General features: G+C 41.7%; 1 protein-coding gene and 1 non-coding gene across 7 annotated transcripts in view; both read right to left on the bottom strand.

The window, feature by feature from the left end:
* TULP4 (TUB like protein 4) overlaps positions 1-17,228 on the bottom strand; it is a 230,741-nt gene that overhangs the window by 44,652 nt on the left and 168,861 nt on the right. The window lies entirely within an intron of this gene.
* Positions 16,161-16,270, bottom strand: LOC125939206 (U6 spliceosomal RNA). The gene has a single exon (XR_007462960.1). It is a non-coding gene; the product is annotated as a U6 spliceosomal RNA (small nuclear RNA).

The raw sequence follows: 17,228 nt of genomic DNA, 5'->3' as shown, positions 1-17,228 counted from the left end.
GAAGGGGTTATTTGATATAATTTATGACTTCTGTTTCTAATAAAGATAGCTCATTGGCAGGCCACAGCCAGCAGCAGTTACTTTTCACAAGTACCCAGAATTAATATGTACCAATCCCAAACAAGTTTCCACCCCCTGCTCTTATGGGTTCACATTACCCTGGTCTTCCACTGGTGCAATCATCACTATTTTCATACCTTTCTGTGCAATATTTCACTTCTGTCTGACTCCCATGCTAGACTGTAAGCTTTTCAGGGCATGGCCCATATGTGCTCTGCTCACTACTATCTCCCCAGGGACTGTCATAGTTGATGTCACATGGCAGTAAGTATTTGTGAAGGGAGGGAGGAAATGCCTCTGCATTGAAGGATCTTTTGAGCAATGCTCACATTTTTCCATTTTAGAGAAGAACAGTTACCAGACAATAGAATAGACATCTAATTTCTGAATAAAGGACGGGTGACTTAGTGAGGCATCAGTGTTCAACATTACACTAAAGCCAGCCCCCAAATTCCCCGCCATGAATCAATTCCAACTATAGCTCTCCTGGGAAGATAACGCACTATTAAGATCAGAGAGAAGGAAAAAAGCAGCACTAACAGTCTAGTTGTCAAGCGGTGTTGGAGGAAGTTACTCTGTTTGGGAAAAAGTATGTCACAGATAACTCGAGAACACTGACACAACATGAAATCAGATTTTTTAAAAATCTCTTCTATTTCAAGTTCTTTTCATGCCTAAACACTTCCAATGAGACAAAGCTTATGTCAGCAAAGGCCTGTAAGAGAATAAGCCAGAGAAGTCTAATAATAATGAATACACAAACAGGCACATGCGTCAATCTCTGCTTCTACTCCCTAATTCTGGTGCTTTAGATAGGTTGGTGCTGGCTCCTCCTTCCCAGCTGTGTCTCTTCTTCTAAGCTTGGTCCTGGGTGGTCTTCCCTCTCTAGGAAATCACAGTTGTGCTCATGGCTTCAAAGATCCTGTCCAAGGCTGGATCATGCTCAAGCCTCTCTCCTAAGCTCCAGACTCCCACATCAGACTGACTACCTGCCATCTACACCTGGATGTGCAAAAGGCCCTTCAGAACCAACATGTCCCAGATGAAATGCATGACTTCATCCTTTCCCCCAACCTACACACACACACACACACACACACACACACACACACACACACACACACAGAGCCAGGCCCTCCTGCAGCAAAGACTGTGGCTTGTGTTTTATCTCCAATGTCTAGTACAGTGTCTGATATAGAACAGGTGCTCAGACATCATGTGTGAAGGCTTTGGGGACCCACCACATAGAATTAATCTCATTCTAACCATGCCCCCCACAGCACTTTCAACTTCGCTGTTTTCGCATACCTGTTTCCCGTTAAACTGTGAGCTTCTTGAGGGCAGGTCTGCACCCCCAGGTTCTCATATGTCGCTGGTCACAAGCAAAAATGTTCAGGGACTATTAATAAATGTATTTCTGCCCAAAGCTTTGGCCTTTACTCAAATTTTCCTACAAATGAAGCAAAAAATTCTTTCCTTTCTGTTTTAAACTATCAAATCCTCCCATAAAACTGGCCTCAAAAATACTTGCAATAATGGATAAAGTAAATTTCTGTCTCATATTTTTCCTGCTGTTTTCTCTGTTGGATTGCAGGCTTCATGTCGGGGCAGGGACAATATTCCCTCTGTTACATGTACACCAAGAACCAAACAAGCTGGGAGAAAGCTGCTGGTCCTCAGGCCACACCTGTTCAATGGCTGTCCCTCACTTCAGGCAGTGTTTAGTAACCGTGTACTCCATTCTAAACTATTTTTAGATGTAATTATTTTAAAATATAACACAATTATTACCAGTAATTTAAAATGAACCAAGCCACAAAACAAAGGTGGTAGGAAAAAAAGATATAAAATCATTCACAAGATTTACGTTTTGGAACCAGTGATATGTCATCAGTACTTTTATTTTGGGATACCAGTATTCATCTAAATTCTTGAATAAAAACGATATTAGGAAGTTTCAACTATAAAAATACACACTTCTGTAAATGCTCACCTCTTTTGTAGCAGAGTTTAACTAGTAGCCATTGGAACTAGTTCCAGAAGGAATTGACCTTTTTGTCTGTTTGCTTTTGTGATTTAAAACTAGGGGGGCAGATAACAAAGTGATTACACATTCCTACCAGTAACCTCCACCCTGTTGGTGGCAAATGTCTAAATGTGCCACTGTGGAGACAGGAATGAAGGGACCGTGTCCCTTTGCTCTTTAGAAGGATTCTTCTCTTCAGAAATACCACTGAAGTCAAAATTTATTTTTGAAAGACCTCCCTATTGGGGTTTCAGAGCACTACCTTTCAAATGCTTCAAGACAGACTGGAACATTTTGCAACTAAAGAGTCACTGAAATCGGACAGTTGTAAATGACAGAATTTCTCAACTGATTAACAGAGTATTTCCTGGAGTTTTTTTTTTTTAAAGATGAAATGTAATTTCACAGTTGACTGTATCAATAATTTCTAAAACAGACATTTTAAGACTTATTCTAGGGCACTTGGGTTGCTCAGTTGGTTGAGTGTCCAACTCTTGATTTTGGCTCAGGTCATGATCTCACGGTTCATGAGACGGAGTCCAGCATGAGGCTCTGTGCTGACAGTGCAGTGCCTACTTGGGATTCTCTCTCTCTCCTCTCTCTCTGTCCCTCCCCTACTCATGAGTACTCTCAAAAATAAATAAGCATTAAAAAAAAAAAAAGAAAGAAGACTTATTCTGATAAATATGGGAAAGAAACCCCACTAAAAATATCTACAATAAAAAATTTGTACCTTTGGGTTAAACACGTAATTTTGGTCTTTGCACTGCTTCACTGCAGAACCACCTCTTACAAACTAACTCATAAAGGTGACACACTATCCTATGTTTAAAGAGTTTCAGAGAAGGAAAGACTTTCTGCCCCAGGCATCAATTTTGATGTTAAGTAATTCCCACTGTTAGAACATTCTTCTCCAAATCTTTTAGGCTCCATTTTTAAGTTTATTCACCCTTCTAAGATGCCCACACATGGTTTCTGGGGTGGAGGGAAATGGTCTGAGTACACACCTAATTAAAACACACATTTAACTAGAATATTTCCAGAAATCATTGGAAATAGCATTATCTCTGGGGAAACAGAACTAGGTGGCTTGGGGATGGTAGAGGAAATGGGATTTTTCATCATGTATCCTTTTTTGAATGTTTAAAATTTTACACCATGTGAATATAGTATAAAAATATATTTAAATATGCACTGAATGAGGTAGAGAAAAGTGTTGCAGGAATACAGCTCTTTATCAGGTCTTTGGAGTAGGGTGAAAATGTGAGATCATGATTGGAGCTGAAGTTGGACACTTAACCGCCTGAGCCACCCAGGCACCCCTAAGATACTTCTACTTTTTCCTTTCCTATTCAAATGCCTTTTATTTCTTTTTGTTGCCTAATTGCTCTTAAATTTCCAGTACCATGTTGAATAGAAATGGAGAGAGTGGTCATACTTGCCTTGTTCCTGATCACAGAGCTAAAACTTTCAGTTTTTCACTGTTAAGCATGATATGAGCTGTGAGATCTTCATATATGGCTTTTACCATGTTGAAGTAATTTCTTTCTATTCTTAGTTTAGAAATTTTTATTATGCAAGTGTGTTGAATTTCATCAAATATTTTTTCTGCATCTATGGAGGGGATCATATGGTTCTTATCCTATATTCTGTTAATGTGGTGTATCACATTAGTTGATTTTCATATTTTGTACATCCTTGCCGACCAGGAATAAATCCCACTTGCCTACTGTGTATTATCCTTTTAATTTGCTGCTTAATTCAGTTTACTAGTATTTTGTTGAGGATTTTTGCATCTATATTCATCAAGGATATTGGTCTGTAATTTTCTTCTAGTGTTTTTGTCAAGCTTTGGTATTAGGGTAATGCTAGCCTCTTAAAATAAGCTTGGAAGTATTCCCTGCTCTTCAAGTTTGGGGGAGAGAGAGAGAGAGAAAGAATGGTGTTAATTCTTTGAATGTTTGGCAGAATTCACCAATTAAGCCATCTGGTGCTGGCATTTTCTTCCTGTGAGGTTTCTGATTACTGATTCAATCTTGTTGCTAGTTATAGGTCTGCTCAGATTTCCTATTTCTTTATGATTCAGTCTTGGTAAGTTGTATGTTTCTAGGAATTTACCCATTTCTTTTAGGTTATCCAAATTGTTGGCATGGAACTGTTCACAGTAATTTCTAATGATCCTTATTTCACTGGCATTAGTTGTATTATCTCCTCTCTCACATTTTTTTTTTTTTTTTTAGATTTATTTTTAAGTAATCTCTACACTCAATGTGGGGCTCAAACTTACAACCCAGACAGAGATTAAGAGTCACACATTCTACTGAATGAGCCAGCCAGGGGCCCCTCCTCTTTCATTTCTGATTTTTTTGTTTTGTTTGTTTTCATTTAATTTTACCTGAGTCATCTCTTTTTTAACTTAGTCTAAACTTTTGTCAGTTTTATTGATCTTTTCAAAAAATCAACTCTTAGTTTCATTTTTTTATTTTTCTATTTTCCATTTCATTTTATTTTTGCTCTAAACCTCAGTATTTCCTTCCTTCTGCTAACTTGGCCTGAGTCTGTTCTTTTTCTAGTTCCTTGAGTTGTAAAATTAGATTGTTTGAGATCTTTCTTCTTTTCTTCATTGTCAGTATTTATTGATATAAATGTCCCTCTTAGTGCTACTTTTGCTGCATCCCATAAGTTTTGGCAGGTTGTGTTTTCATTTTCATTAGTTTCAAGGTATTTTCTAATTTTCCTTTCAGTTTCCTCACTGACCCATTTGGTTAATCAGGGGTACGTTCTTAAATTTTCACGTATTTGTGAATTTTCCAATATTACCTATACTATTCACTTCTAGTTTCATTCCATTGTGATTGAAAAGATACCTAATTTCAATTTTCTTAAATTTGTTAAGACATGTTTTGTGACCCAACACATGATCTATTCTGGAGAAAGTTCTTCATGTGCTTCAGAAGAATGTATGTTCTGCTTCTGTTGAGTGAAATGTTCTATATATGTCTGTTAGGTCCACTTGGTTTATAGCGTTGTTAAAGTCCACTGCTTCTTTATGGATTTCCTATCTGGATATACTGTCTGGTACTGAAAGAGGAGCAGTGAACTCTCCTACCATTACAATATATATTGCTGCTTATTTCTCCTTTCAGTGCTGTCAGTGTTTGCTTCATCAGTGTTTTATGTATTTAGGTCCTCTGATGTTCCATGCATATATAATTGTTCTATCTTCCAAGGGAATTGGCCCTTTTTCCATTATATAATGTCTTTGTCTCTTGTGACAGTTTCTGACAAAGACCATTTTGTCTGATATAAATACAGTCACCGTTGCTGTCTTTTGGTTAACATGTGCGTGGAGTTATCTTTTTCCATCCTTTTACTTTCAGCATACATATGACCCTAAATCTAAAGTGAGTCTCCTACAGGCAACATATGGTTGGACCTTGGCTTTTTTAATCCATTCAGCTACTCCATGTCTTCTTACTGGGGAGTTTAATTCATTTACATTTAAAGTAATTATTGATAAGAAAGAACTTACTATTGCCATCTTGTTCATTGTTTTATGCCAATATTATAGTCGTTTTGTCCTTTTTTTCCTCTCTTGCTCACTCTGCACTGGGCCAGGGGGAGAAGCTGTAATGAGTACTGCTATACTAATTCAAACACTATCTCAGTGGCCCCCGGCATGCTGTTACCTCTTTGAGGCAGGTGAGACGGAAGCCAGTGTCTCAGCTGCACCCAGAAAAAAATCAGAATGTTGCACGTATAGTTCAGTTCTTCCCTTTTCTTCCTAGGAAGAAGCTGAGAGCTGAGGTTTTTCTCTCAGTCATATTATACTTTGCTGGGAGTAGTGATTATGGCAAGAGGGTATCTTGAATTTTCCTACCAGCTTTGATGTGGCTGATTTCACATTTAACCAGGGGTGCAGGAGTCTTTCAACTAGTTTCTGGATCTTTCACAAAGGGAGCTGGTCTGTGTATTATTGATTTGGTGTATCTGCTAATAAGGAAAGGAGGGTCCAGGGCTTGCTATTCAGACACCTTGCTCATGCTGCTCCCGCCCAACATATTCTTTAAAAGACGTACCTAATAATCCATTTACATGAATAACTGCCTCCCATCTTTCATTCTTAAATTATATTGTTAAATATAAATTTCAAGAAAGGTTTTTTATTTAATATATTTTATAATCTATCTATACTGTGTGTTCTGTACAGTGATTCATCAATGATATGTGTCCAGAGAAAACAAAGAGCAACGTAATTTTTAAACATCTTAATTACCATTTTCAGTCAACCAAAATAGCATTGACAAAGAAAGTATAAACACAGTAGCTGCACCTGTTTTTGCTAAAGAAAGCTATTTTCTCCTATAAAGAGCTCAACGGAACGTCCAGAATAACAAAAAGGAAAAACCAAAAAAAAAACTAAACAGTATCAGTAGTTGCATAAAGATAGCCATGAAGGGTGGGAGGCCATCTGATTTCCTTTCCTAAGTAGGTTTCCATTATTTTCCTTGTTACTCACATCCTCCCTGCCTATTTTGGCAAAAACCATTCTTATATGTGTTCCGTTTAGGGCTTAAGATAAAATGGGTTTCCCTTTTGCAGTATACACTAATAAAAAGTCATGAGAAAATCTAATGGAGGGGCAAGAAAGAAAATCACTCTTTCCAGTGGTTTAGATTTAAATCTAATTTCAAAGTTGTTCCCACAAACTGCTAGGTAGGAGCTCTACTCCATAGGTCCTTTAACCTACTTACAGTCCACTCACAATTGAGGGTCTTTGCCACAGAAACGGATCACTGTTATGTTATTCTAGTGAGTTGGTGGATATTAAACAATAATGATAAATTATTTGAGTACAAGAACTTGTGTGAGAGAGATCTCCATGTTTCTTTCTTGTTGTGCTGAACACAATGGCTTTAAAATCTTTCCAGTGAAGCTAAACCAATATAGCACCTATAATTATTACCTTAAAGGTCCAGATAGAGGACTAGGCACAGTCAGTGGAGTCACTTCAAACACCAGCACTTAATGGGCCAGCAAAGGGAAATATTTTCTCATGGTGAATAAAACGTCTTTGCAAGTAATATATTGTGATTCTTTTTAATTTGGTTTCGTTAAATTTGACTTTTATTCTAGCAAAGAGTTGGCACCATCTATGAGGTAGTCATTAGTTGTATGTCAAATATCAGCCATTTACATTTATACAACATCACTTTTTTAGCTGAGAAAGCAGAGTTTTTACATTACTTTTTAAAGTTTCCTTTATAAATCTTTTCCTATCTTATAGTGTAAGACAAAGTAAAACTTCAGAATGAATATCCATCTCCTCTGATTCAACAGATGTCCTCCTTTAAAGCCATGGGCTAATCCAAGTACCAGACAAGTTATTTACTGCAATCTGACAAGAGCCTTCTTCAAATTAAAGAGGAGGTGTGAGCATGGCTCTGTGGCTATGGAAGGAAATGCCACATTCTGAAGAGGTTTATAATGAAGTAACTCATGCTATTAGGGATTTACTTTAAGTACAGCAAGTTAAAAAAAAAAAAAGAATAAAGGGATAAAAAAGCAAATGTGGCAAAATATACAAAGGTTCTTTATTGTATTTACTATTTTTTTTAATAAAGGAGGAATTGATTTTATTTCTTTTTTAAAAGCATTTGTTATTGAGAGAGAGACAGAGAGACAGAGAGAGAGACAGAGAGGGTGCGCACATAAGTAGGGGAGGGGAAGAAAGAAGAGGGAGACACAGAATCCAAAGCCAGCTTCAGGCTCTGAGCCATCAGCACACAGCCAGATGCGGGGCTTGAACTCACAAACCGTGAGATCATGACCTGAGCTGAAGTCAGACGCTCAACAGACTGAGCCACCCAGGCGCCCCTCTACTTATTTTTGATATGCTGATTTTTTTCTAATCAAAGTTTAAAAACGACCTAATTAAAAAAACCCTACAGGATTATTTATCACTTAGAATACCGGGGAATTAGCAAATCTTCTTGAGTTCCATCTTGGTACTTCAATCATAACCTTACACTTAAAAAGTAAACGAATAATCACGGTTGTCAACTGACTAATGTGTTAAAGTTTTAAGTGTACATTAGTATCTACGCTAGTCTCTTTTTCATCAATTACTATCTTTGAAAAGATGTCGTATAGTAACGATGTAAAATTTTTAGTTTGTAAATTCTTTGAACTACATCAATTAAAAGGCCTGCACCGACCTTTAATGATCCTGCTACACTACCTACCCCAGTCCTGACTGCACTCTACTCCAAATGGGAAATAAGCGTCATATGTTTTGCAAAGTGTGTACATAAAAACAGAAGGTACGGTGGGTACTTTCAGTGATTTTTCTCATTGCTGTCCCCCTTGTGGCACCAGCAGGATTTAAAGGTGGCGGACAAACTGCTGGACTTGGGATCACCGATCACATCAGCCGACGCCACAGATCAGATCAAAGGAACCACACGATGTGAAAAATTTCCTTTCAGCTGCCAAGAAGAGGCTTGGGATCTACCCTTTGTATCCAAAAGCAAAAAGAATACACCTTCCCTCTTCCTAGGTCAAAAAACACAAAAGCAACAGAACGATAACACACCAGAGCAGAGGGTAGAGGACATGATGTTGCCCCACTTATATCTGCTATTTAATCATTTAAGACCTCCTCCTTTGGGGGCGCCTGGGTGGCTCAGTTCGTTAAGTGTCCAAATTCGGCTCAGGTCCTGATCTCAACAGTCTGTGAGTTCGAGCCCCGCATTGGGCTCTGTGCCGACAGCTCAGAGCCTAGGGCCTACTTTGGATTCTGTGTCTCCCTTTCTCTCTGCCCCTCCTCTGCTCATGCTCTCTCTCTCAAAAATATATAAAACATTAAAAAAAGAGACCTCCTTCTTTTAAAAAGAGTTTTGGTGTTTATAAACAAATATTACCTCTAGTCATGGAAAACTAAGCCTAGACATTTAGTAAAAAGACGTATTAGGTGAAGAATTCTCATTTCACACAAACAACTGCCTTCTTTTTAAAAATTTTTTTTCCAACGTTTATTGATTTTTGAGACAGAGAGAGACAGAGCATGAACGGGGGAGGGTCAGAGAGAGGGAGACACAGAATCTGAAACAGGCTCCAGGCTCCGAGCTGTCAGCACAGGGCCCGACGCGGGGCTCAAACTCACGGACCGCGAGATCGTGACCTGAGCCGAAGTCGGCCGCTTTACCGACTGAGCCACCCAGGCGCCCCCAAACAACTGCCTTCTAAACAAGGACAATTTCTACTGAATATTCTTTTAAATAGAGAAGACTCCTTTATGTGGATATTAAAATATAATCACGATTACAAAAATTCAGCTCACCTACATTTTTGTATCTACTACATGAAGGGAAGTATACCTGTATTTCATTAGGACTGTGAACATCTGGAGCAAATACTTGACATATTCCAACTATGTGACAAGTATTTTTTTCCTAACAAAACACTCCAAAGGAGAAACCACTGGTTATTTATTGTAATTGAAGGTCAAGTATAGTATGTATCCACTGAAATCAGAGTTTTCACTTGTAAGACTGTGGCTATGCAGACCTTCCTCGACTTACCCCCACCCCCCACCCCAGGGGGTATCCATTCCTATAAACCCATCATAAGTTGAAAATACCCTGAGTCGAAAATGCATATAATACAACTCACCTATTGGACATCATACCTCAGCCTGTGATGTTGTATCTTAAACGTGCTCAGAACACTTCTACTACTTCACAGTTGAGCAAAATCATCTAACACAAAACTTATTTTATAATGGAGTGTTGAATCTCTGTACTTTATTCAACACTGTATTGAAAGGAAAGCCAGAACGGCCGTATGAGTGCAGAAGGGCTGCCAGCATATCAGTCACCCGTCCTTGTGACTGAACGGCTGGCTAACCGGGAGCCACAGCTCCTGCGCGGCAGCAGCAGGAGAGGGCTGCACTAGCCCGGGAAAGATTAAGATTTTTAATTCAAAATTTGAAATATGGTTTCTACTGAATGCATATCACCCTTGCAATATTATAAAGTCAAAATCAGAGAAAGACAGGTATCATATGATTTTGCTCATATGTGGAATTTAAGAAACACAACAGATGAACATAGGGGAAGGGAAGGAAAAATAAGATAAAAACAGAGAGGGAGGCAAACCATAAGAGACTCTTCAATACAGAGGACAAACTGAGGGTTGCTGGAGGGGAGGTGGGTGGGGGGTGGGGTTAAATGGGTGATGGGTATTAAAGAGGGCACTTGTTGGGATGACCACTGGGTATTACATGAAGGTATTATATGCAAGCGATGAATCACTGGGCTCTACTCCTGAAAGCAAGACTACACTGTATGTTAACTAACTTGAATTTAAATTAAAAAAACAAAAACAAAAACAGATGCAACACATAGGAACCATGTTAATGACAGAAGCTGTAAATAAAGATTTTTAACAAACAATCAAAGTATCGTAAGTCAAACCGTTTTAAGTTGGGGACCATCTGTATATACTCTGGAGAAGAAAATGTGGTTTTTTAAACATTTTTATCTTTTTTAAAGTTCATTTATTTTGAGAGAGAGAGAATGTGAGAGCAAGTGAGCACGAGCGGGGGAGGGGGAGGGACGGGGAAGACACAGAATCCCAAGCAGGCTCCATGCTCAGCAAGGAGCCTGATGTGGGGCTTGATCACATGACCATGAAATCATGACCTGAGCCAATATCAAGAGTCAGATGCATAATCGACTGAGCCACCCAGGCGTCCTGAAAATGTGTTTTTAAAGCTCTAGGTCTCTCCCCTTTATTGTATGGGACTGTCCTCATGATGTATTTTCTAAGTTCATGATCATCACACAATATCCTCTGCCATATAATTTAATCATGGTCTGTTATCTTTTGTTGTCTGGATAAACTCTATGAAGTAGTTAATTATATGTACTACCAAAATTGGTGAACAACAAGCATTTGACTTTATGGTTTTTTAAAAAAAACACTGAATTGTGTCCTCATTAAAGGAAATGAGGCTTAAAGTTTCCTTCTTGTGGCTATAAACATAATTTAGGATGTTCATCATGGATATACGTAACAGGCACACTAGATAAAGAGAAGAATTTCAGAATTACAACACAAAAAAGGCTGTTGGCTCAGGATATATAAAAACTGTCATTACTATGGAGTAAGAGGGGCCGGATAGGACACAGGAAGAAAAGGGGGAAACGAGTCTTAGGGCAGGTGATCTGTTAAGGTGCCGTCAGTTCTAGCCTGCTGACCTCAGGCAGCACAGCAGGGCACCAAGCCAGGAGACAGAAAGAGTCATCTTGCAAACGCTTTCATCCCAGGAGATCACGTGTATCTTCTTGGCAGGGTAGCCTAATAGCTAACAATTCTCACCGAGCTGGATTTTCCATACCATGCGTTAGGATTAAACTGTCAATTCACATTCAGAAACTGCTTTGGATTGGAGTAGGAAGAATTCAGATATTAGGATCCCCATTCAAACTGCTTTTTTAAGGAGGGATAACCATATATCCTGAAAAATGAGAAAATAAAAAATGCCTGTATCTAATCAGCCAAAACTAATGAAATCTCCACACCAATATTGGCAGATGTGAAAACCCCTGCATAAAACAGTATTTTCTATATGAAACAGTATGAATGAAAACCTAATGCTGGGTGCTCCTGGGGCAGGATGTGCAGGGCAAACCAGGAATTTCTCTCATGCGTGTGTGTGGTAGTTGGGGATGGGAGGGAACATGGCATTTCTTGGGCAAGGCCATGGCCTTCACTGTCTCCAGGCACAGAGAGGAGAGAGGCTGGCAGTTCCACACAAAGCATTCCTCCCTCACTCCCTACTTGCCGAAGCTACTGCCCTGAGGACGCCTGGCTACAGGGAAGAATGAGGCGTGGTCCCTGCCCTCACATCTGGTAAGGAAGAAAACACCCAACCAACAGTTACTACAGAATGTGGAAAATGTTACAGAATGTGCTCTTGGCACACAGGAGGTGCTCCTGGAGCACCTGGCTAGTGAGCCAGACTGACTAACTCTGCCTGGGTGGGGAGCAGAGGAAAGGTCAGACTGTGAAGAGTCTTCAAGGATGGGTGGACCCTCCCTGGACAGACAAGGGGCAAGGGCGGAGGAACATCATGTGCAAAGGCAAGAAAGCCATACGAATTCAGGAAACCAAAGTAGCCCACTGAGGCTAGTATGTAGGGGAACGGCGGCCAGAGAGAAGGCTACAGAGCTAAGAGAGGTCACATGATGGCCTGGATGCCTTCCCAAATCCCACTTAATTGACAGTAATGAGTATGAAACTCTAACAGAGAGCTGGAGAGGAGGAGGTCAGCAGACAGAGAAGCCAACATCTAGAAACTGGACAGCAGATGGACACATGGTGAGTGACCAAACAGACCAGAGCAAGTAAAGGCCCAATCCCACAGCAAGTTAGAAGATAAGGAGTAAGCTGATTTGTGCCACGGAAGCCAGAGACCCTTCCCCAGGTGGAGGTGAGGGTGGAAGTACGGAGAAAGAACAGGCAAAGTTTCACATGTCTTCTCCCATCCACACAGACAGCAGGTGCACATTGTCTGATCCCCTGGAGGGGCTAAATGGAAGCCCAGGGCGAGGGGCCAGACACACACACAGCTCAGGGGCCTACAGTAAAACACCAGCAACTCAATGTGAGAAACGAGCCCACCGCAGTCACTAGGTAAGGTACGTGCAGAAGGACAGGCCCAGGCACTGCCTCGCAGTGAAGCCCATCACTTAACAGCACCACCACCCCCGCACCCCAGTGTCCAGGTCATTTTTTAGTCTCCACCTCTAAAATACGAGATGACCAAAGACCACCCAGACATGTGAGAAAAGCATCTAATATGAAAAAGCAGCCAAAACAAAGCCAGAAAGAACCTGAAGGAAAAAGATGGTGAAGAATACAGAGGGATACTTCAGAATCTCCAATTAATATCTTTATATTGTTTCATCCTCTGTGAAATATGAATATGATGCTATTTTTAATTTTCTTTTAATGCTTTATTTTATTTTTGAGAGAGAGAGAGACAGAGCGTGAGTGGGGGAGAGGCAGAGAGAGAGGGAGACACAGAACTTAGAGTGGGCTCCAGGCTCTGTGCCGTCAGCATAGCCCAATATGGGGCTGAACCCACGAACTGTGAGATCATGACCTGAGCTGAAGCCGGATGCTTAGCCAACTGAGCCACCCATGCACCCCAATGCTCTTTTTTTAAAAGCACAACCAGAAAACAAAAAAAGAGTTCTTGAAAATTAAAAACACCATTAATTTTTTGAAGGTCAAAGAAAACTTGGAAGATATTGCCCAGAAAATAGGATAAGCAGGCAAAGAAAAGAAACTGGGAGAGAAAAGATATTAAAATCAGATCATCAATCTAGAAGGACAGTATCTGAGTAGTAAGATATCCAGAAAGAGAAAATACCAAAGAGCTAAAAGAATGAGTTGCAAAGGGATTGCCATGTCCCAGCTAAACAAGGGAGGAGACATATAAAGCAAATGTCTTAAAATTTCCAATACCTAGAAGACATGTTCCACCAAAAGAGGGTACCACCAAACCACAAAATAAAAGTGCATGATCCCGGAAATAGGGGCTCCCATACCAGGGGAGACAAGGGAACCAACGCCCAGGGTACCTACTAGCTGTGCTGTTGGCATGGGGGCCCAAGAGCCATGGGAGGAACAGCACCAGAAAACCATCTCCTGAGTGGTGGAACATATTCTGAAAAGTTTCTAATATTTTGGAGAGTGTAGGGATTAATCTGATTGGTACCCAGACAAATAAGCAGTAAGGCAACTCTGCTAACTGTGGGCAAAGCCAAGGACTCACGAGGCAGCCATTCAACCTTGGCTGTATGTGCCAATTGTCTATGAATCGCACGTTCACCATGGAACACTGACCACCAACTGTGGAGACAGGAGCACGCAGGGAAGCGGGGCGTGGGAGAGAATAAGGCTGCGTACAGAAAGGGGCATTCCAAGACAACCAACTTCTCATTTTCCAGGTAGGAAGTTAGTAGAGAACACCTGAGGCTCGACAGTCAAGATCAGACAGAACAAGCCTTTAATTCAGAAATATGGAGAGAAACACAAAGAGTTAAAATAAAAAGTGCCTGCCACAGGGAGTGGGAATCCGGGAGCAGGAGTTAGGGAGTGGGAATCAGAGAGTGGGAAACGGGGAGTAGGAATCAGAGTGAGAAGCAGAGTAGGAATTGGGGAGTGGGAATCGGAGTGGGAGTCAGAAAGTTGAAACTGGAGTGGGACTCGGGGAGGGGAAATAGGGGAATAGGAATCAAAGTGTGAGGGATAGCACAAGGAACTAAAAGGTGCCTGTGTTGTTTTAAACTTTTTTCATTATAAGCCTACTAGTACTATTTGACTTTTAAGAACTACAGCTCTTTGGGGCACCTGGGTGGCTCAGTCAGTTGAGCATCCAACTCGATTTGTGCTCAGGTCATGATCCCAGGGTCATGGGATAGAGTCACGTGTCAGGCTCCGTGCTGACTGTGTGGAGCTTGCTTGGGATTCTTCCTCTCCCTCTGCCCTTCCCGTGCTTGTGTTCTCTAAAAAAATAAATAAGCAACAAAAACTACAGGTATTTAACAAAAGCTAGTAAACATAAACAGAAAGTTAGAAAGGGACCAGATTGTATAGAGAGGAACCAGACTCATATGTTTATCTTATAGATTTTCCCTCAAAAACAAAATGTTAAGACACAAGCCCAAATTCGTATCTAACACAGACAGAAGCAGAGTGGTCCTGCCCCCTCCTCCCAGGAGCCCCCTCCATCCCTTGCCCCAGGAAGACAGCTCCACAGTCTGCAAGCCACTGCTACGGGCAAAGGGAGATCTTTAAATAACTTCAACGACCAGGCAGCTGTGTGGTTCAGTCAGTTGAGTGTCTGACTTTGGGTCAGGTCATGATCTCCCGGTTCGTGAGTTCGAGCCCACGTCAAGCTCTGTGCTGACAGCTCGGACCCTGGAGCCTGCTTCAGATTCTGTCTCTCTCTCTCTCTGCCCCTCCCCCACTCATGCTCTGTCTCTCAAAAGTAAGTCAATAAATAAATAAATAAATAAATAAATAAACAATAACTTCAACAACTTGAAAAGTCACTCCTTCCCTTACCACACGGGAACCAGGAAGGAGGCAGCCCAGTGTGGCAGAAGCAGCCACCGAGGAACAGAGGGAACCAGCCAGGGAACAAAGCTGGAGAAGAAGGACAGTGGGAAGAACCTGTAAGTCACCAAATCGAGCAGTCCTGTTACAGAGTGCAAGGTGTATGAGAGCTTAGACACCTGCACTTGGGCTGGTTTGAACATAACCATCTTTAGCATGTAAATACAAATAAACCATCCCTGACACGGAAGTATTTAAGAAGTGGAATCACCAGGCCTTGGTGACCAAGAGGAGGCTGAAGCCAAGGAGGAGGGCAAGTCCAGTGTGAGTGGTCAGCAACAGAAGAGAGGGCAGGGAAGAAGACTGCCGTGCTAAGCGGGGCCCACGCTGGATTGAGTGGGGTCCAGGCAGGCAGCCAGCTCAGCGGGAGGGACAGACGGTGCACACAGAACGCAGCTCGGGGAGCCTGCATACTCAGGTGGGAGCTGACAGGCCGTGGCAGTGGGAGAAATCAGCCCAAAGGAGAGAAAAAGGGAAAAACCCCATGTTGGAGCCCTAGACAAGTGGACCAGGTGAGAAGGAGGAATGAGCGCAGGAGGGCTTCCAGGAGCAGGGTGTGGGGGTGTGGATGTGACAACCCAGGCCTCGCTGTAGGCTGGGGGAGAGCAGTGTCCAGAAAGCATGAGTGAGGCCTGGAAATGCAGACTGGGGTCACAGACGCCTCGGTCAGAATTGGAGAGGACAGTGTGGGAGGGGGCAAAGTGAAGCCCCAGGCTGCTTGGAGGACAGGCTTCACATGGGGCAAGCATTCTGTGGCTCTGGGGGCCTGGGGAGAGAGACAGCTCTGTTAGAGCAGAAAGCAGGAGCAGCTGGAAAAGAAAGGCCAACAGTCGAGGACTGAGATCCCTGAAAAGGACCACCGCGTCAGGGAGGAAGCTGCAAGGCCCGGACGACCCACATGCATTTGTATGTTATCCTTCTTGCACAGAGGTCATGCTAATCCACTCTGGATCATTCCAATTTTAGTATGTGTGCTGCCGAAGTGGGCACTAGATGAACTACATGGCATCTGATCTGGGGACTGCACTGTGAGTGACAACGAGTACTGCTAACTTCCCTAACATGTACACAGTTTCCATGCCTTGGGATCCCCTTAAAATAAATCCAAATGGTTCACACATCAAACTACAGGAGCTGTGGTAGAGAAGGGAGACCCAGAAAGAGAAAAACGAACCAGTAGCCTAAAAAGTAGTTCTCTGCAGGCCTCCTTGTGCCCATGGCAGAGGGGTTCTGGGGAGCTTTCTTCTTGTGAGGTGTTCTCCCAAGAGGGGTGGGAACTAGAGCTTTCTTCCTGTGGTTACGTGTGCCCTTTCACTCAGAACAGGAACCACAAAACTCTTCCTCATCCAACCTAAATTCCTGAGATGAGAGTCTGAGGCTTTTTCCTTCCATCCCATCTTCCATGGACACAGATCCACCGGATGTTCACTGTTCTAGGAGAGCCTAGCTCATGCCCACACACACTGGATCACGTGCTGGCATCTCCACCTTTCCTGATGGAAATGTACCTCAACTTCTCAACAACTTTTTCTGGTTCAAAGGCTCTCAAAGTGAACTCATGTCCACCTAAGACTCAAAGAACACAGGATGGATACATGTGAGTGTGTATGTTTCAAAGCAGTTTCCTGTATCAAGAGGCATGGTGTTCCCCTAGACCCCTGGAGAATGTACAGGGGACCAAGCATCCTCCTCCTACAGCACTCTGTTGTGATGCTGGGTGTTTCTTAGTAATGGCAAAAGCTTCACTGCTGCATTATTCTTGACCAACTTGGGACCCACAGATATCTTTTCCCCATATTTATATTTATTTCTCTGACATTTTCTATTTACACCATTTGTTGTTTCTCCCAAGCCCTACAAATACTGTTCTATTTATAAATACATCTCAAGTTTATCAAGCTGAATTTATGTGTCTTTTCTGTGAATTTTCTATTCTTCAAAATATTTT

This window comes from Panthera uncia (genome assembly GCF_023721935.1).
Source record: "Panthera uncia isolate 11264 chromosome B2 unlocalized genomic scaffold, Puncia_PCG_1.0 HiC_scaffold_24, whole genome shotgun sequence".
NCBI classification, from domain to species: Eukaryota; Metazoa; Chordata; class Mammalia; order Carnivora; family Felidae; genus Panthera; species Panthera uncia.
Note: the sequence above shows the minus strand (reverse complement) of the source record. Positions and strands in the feature narration are given on the sequence as shown.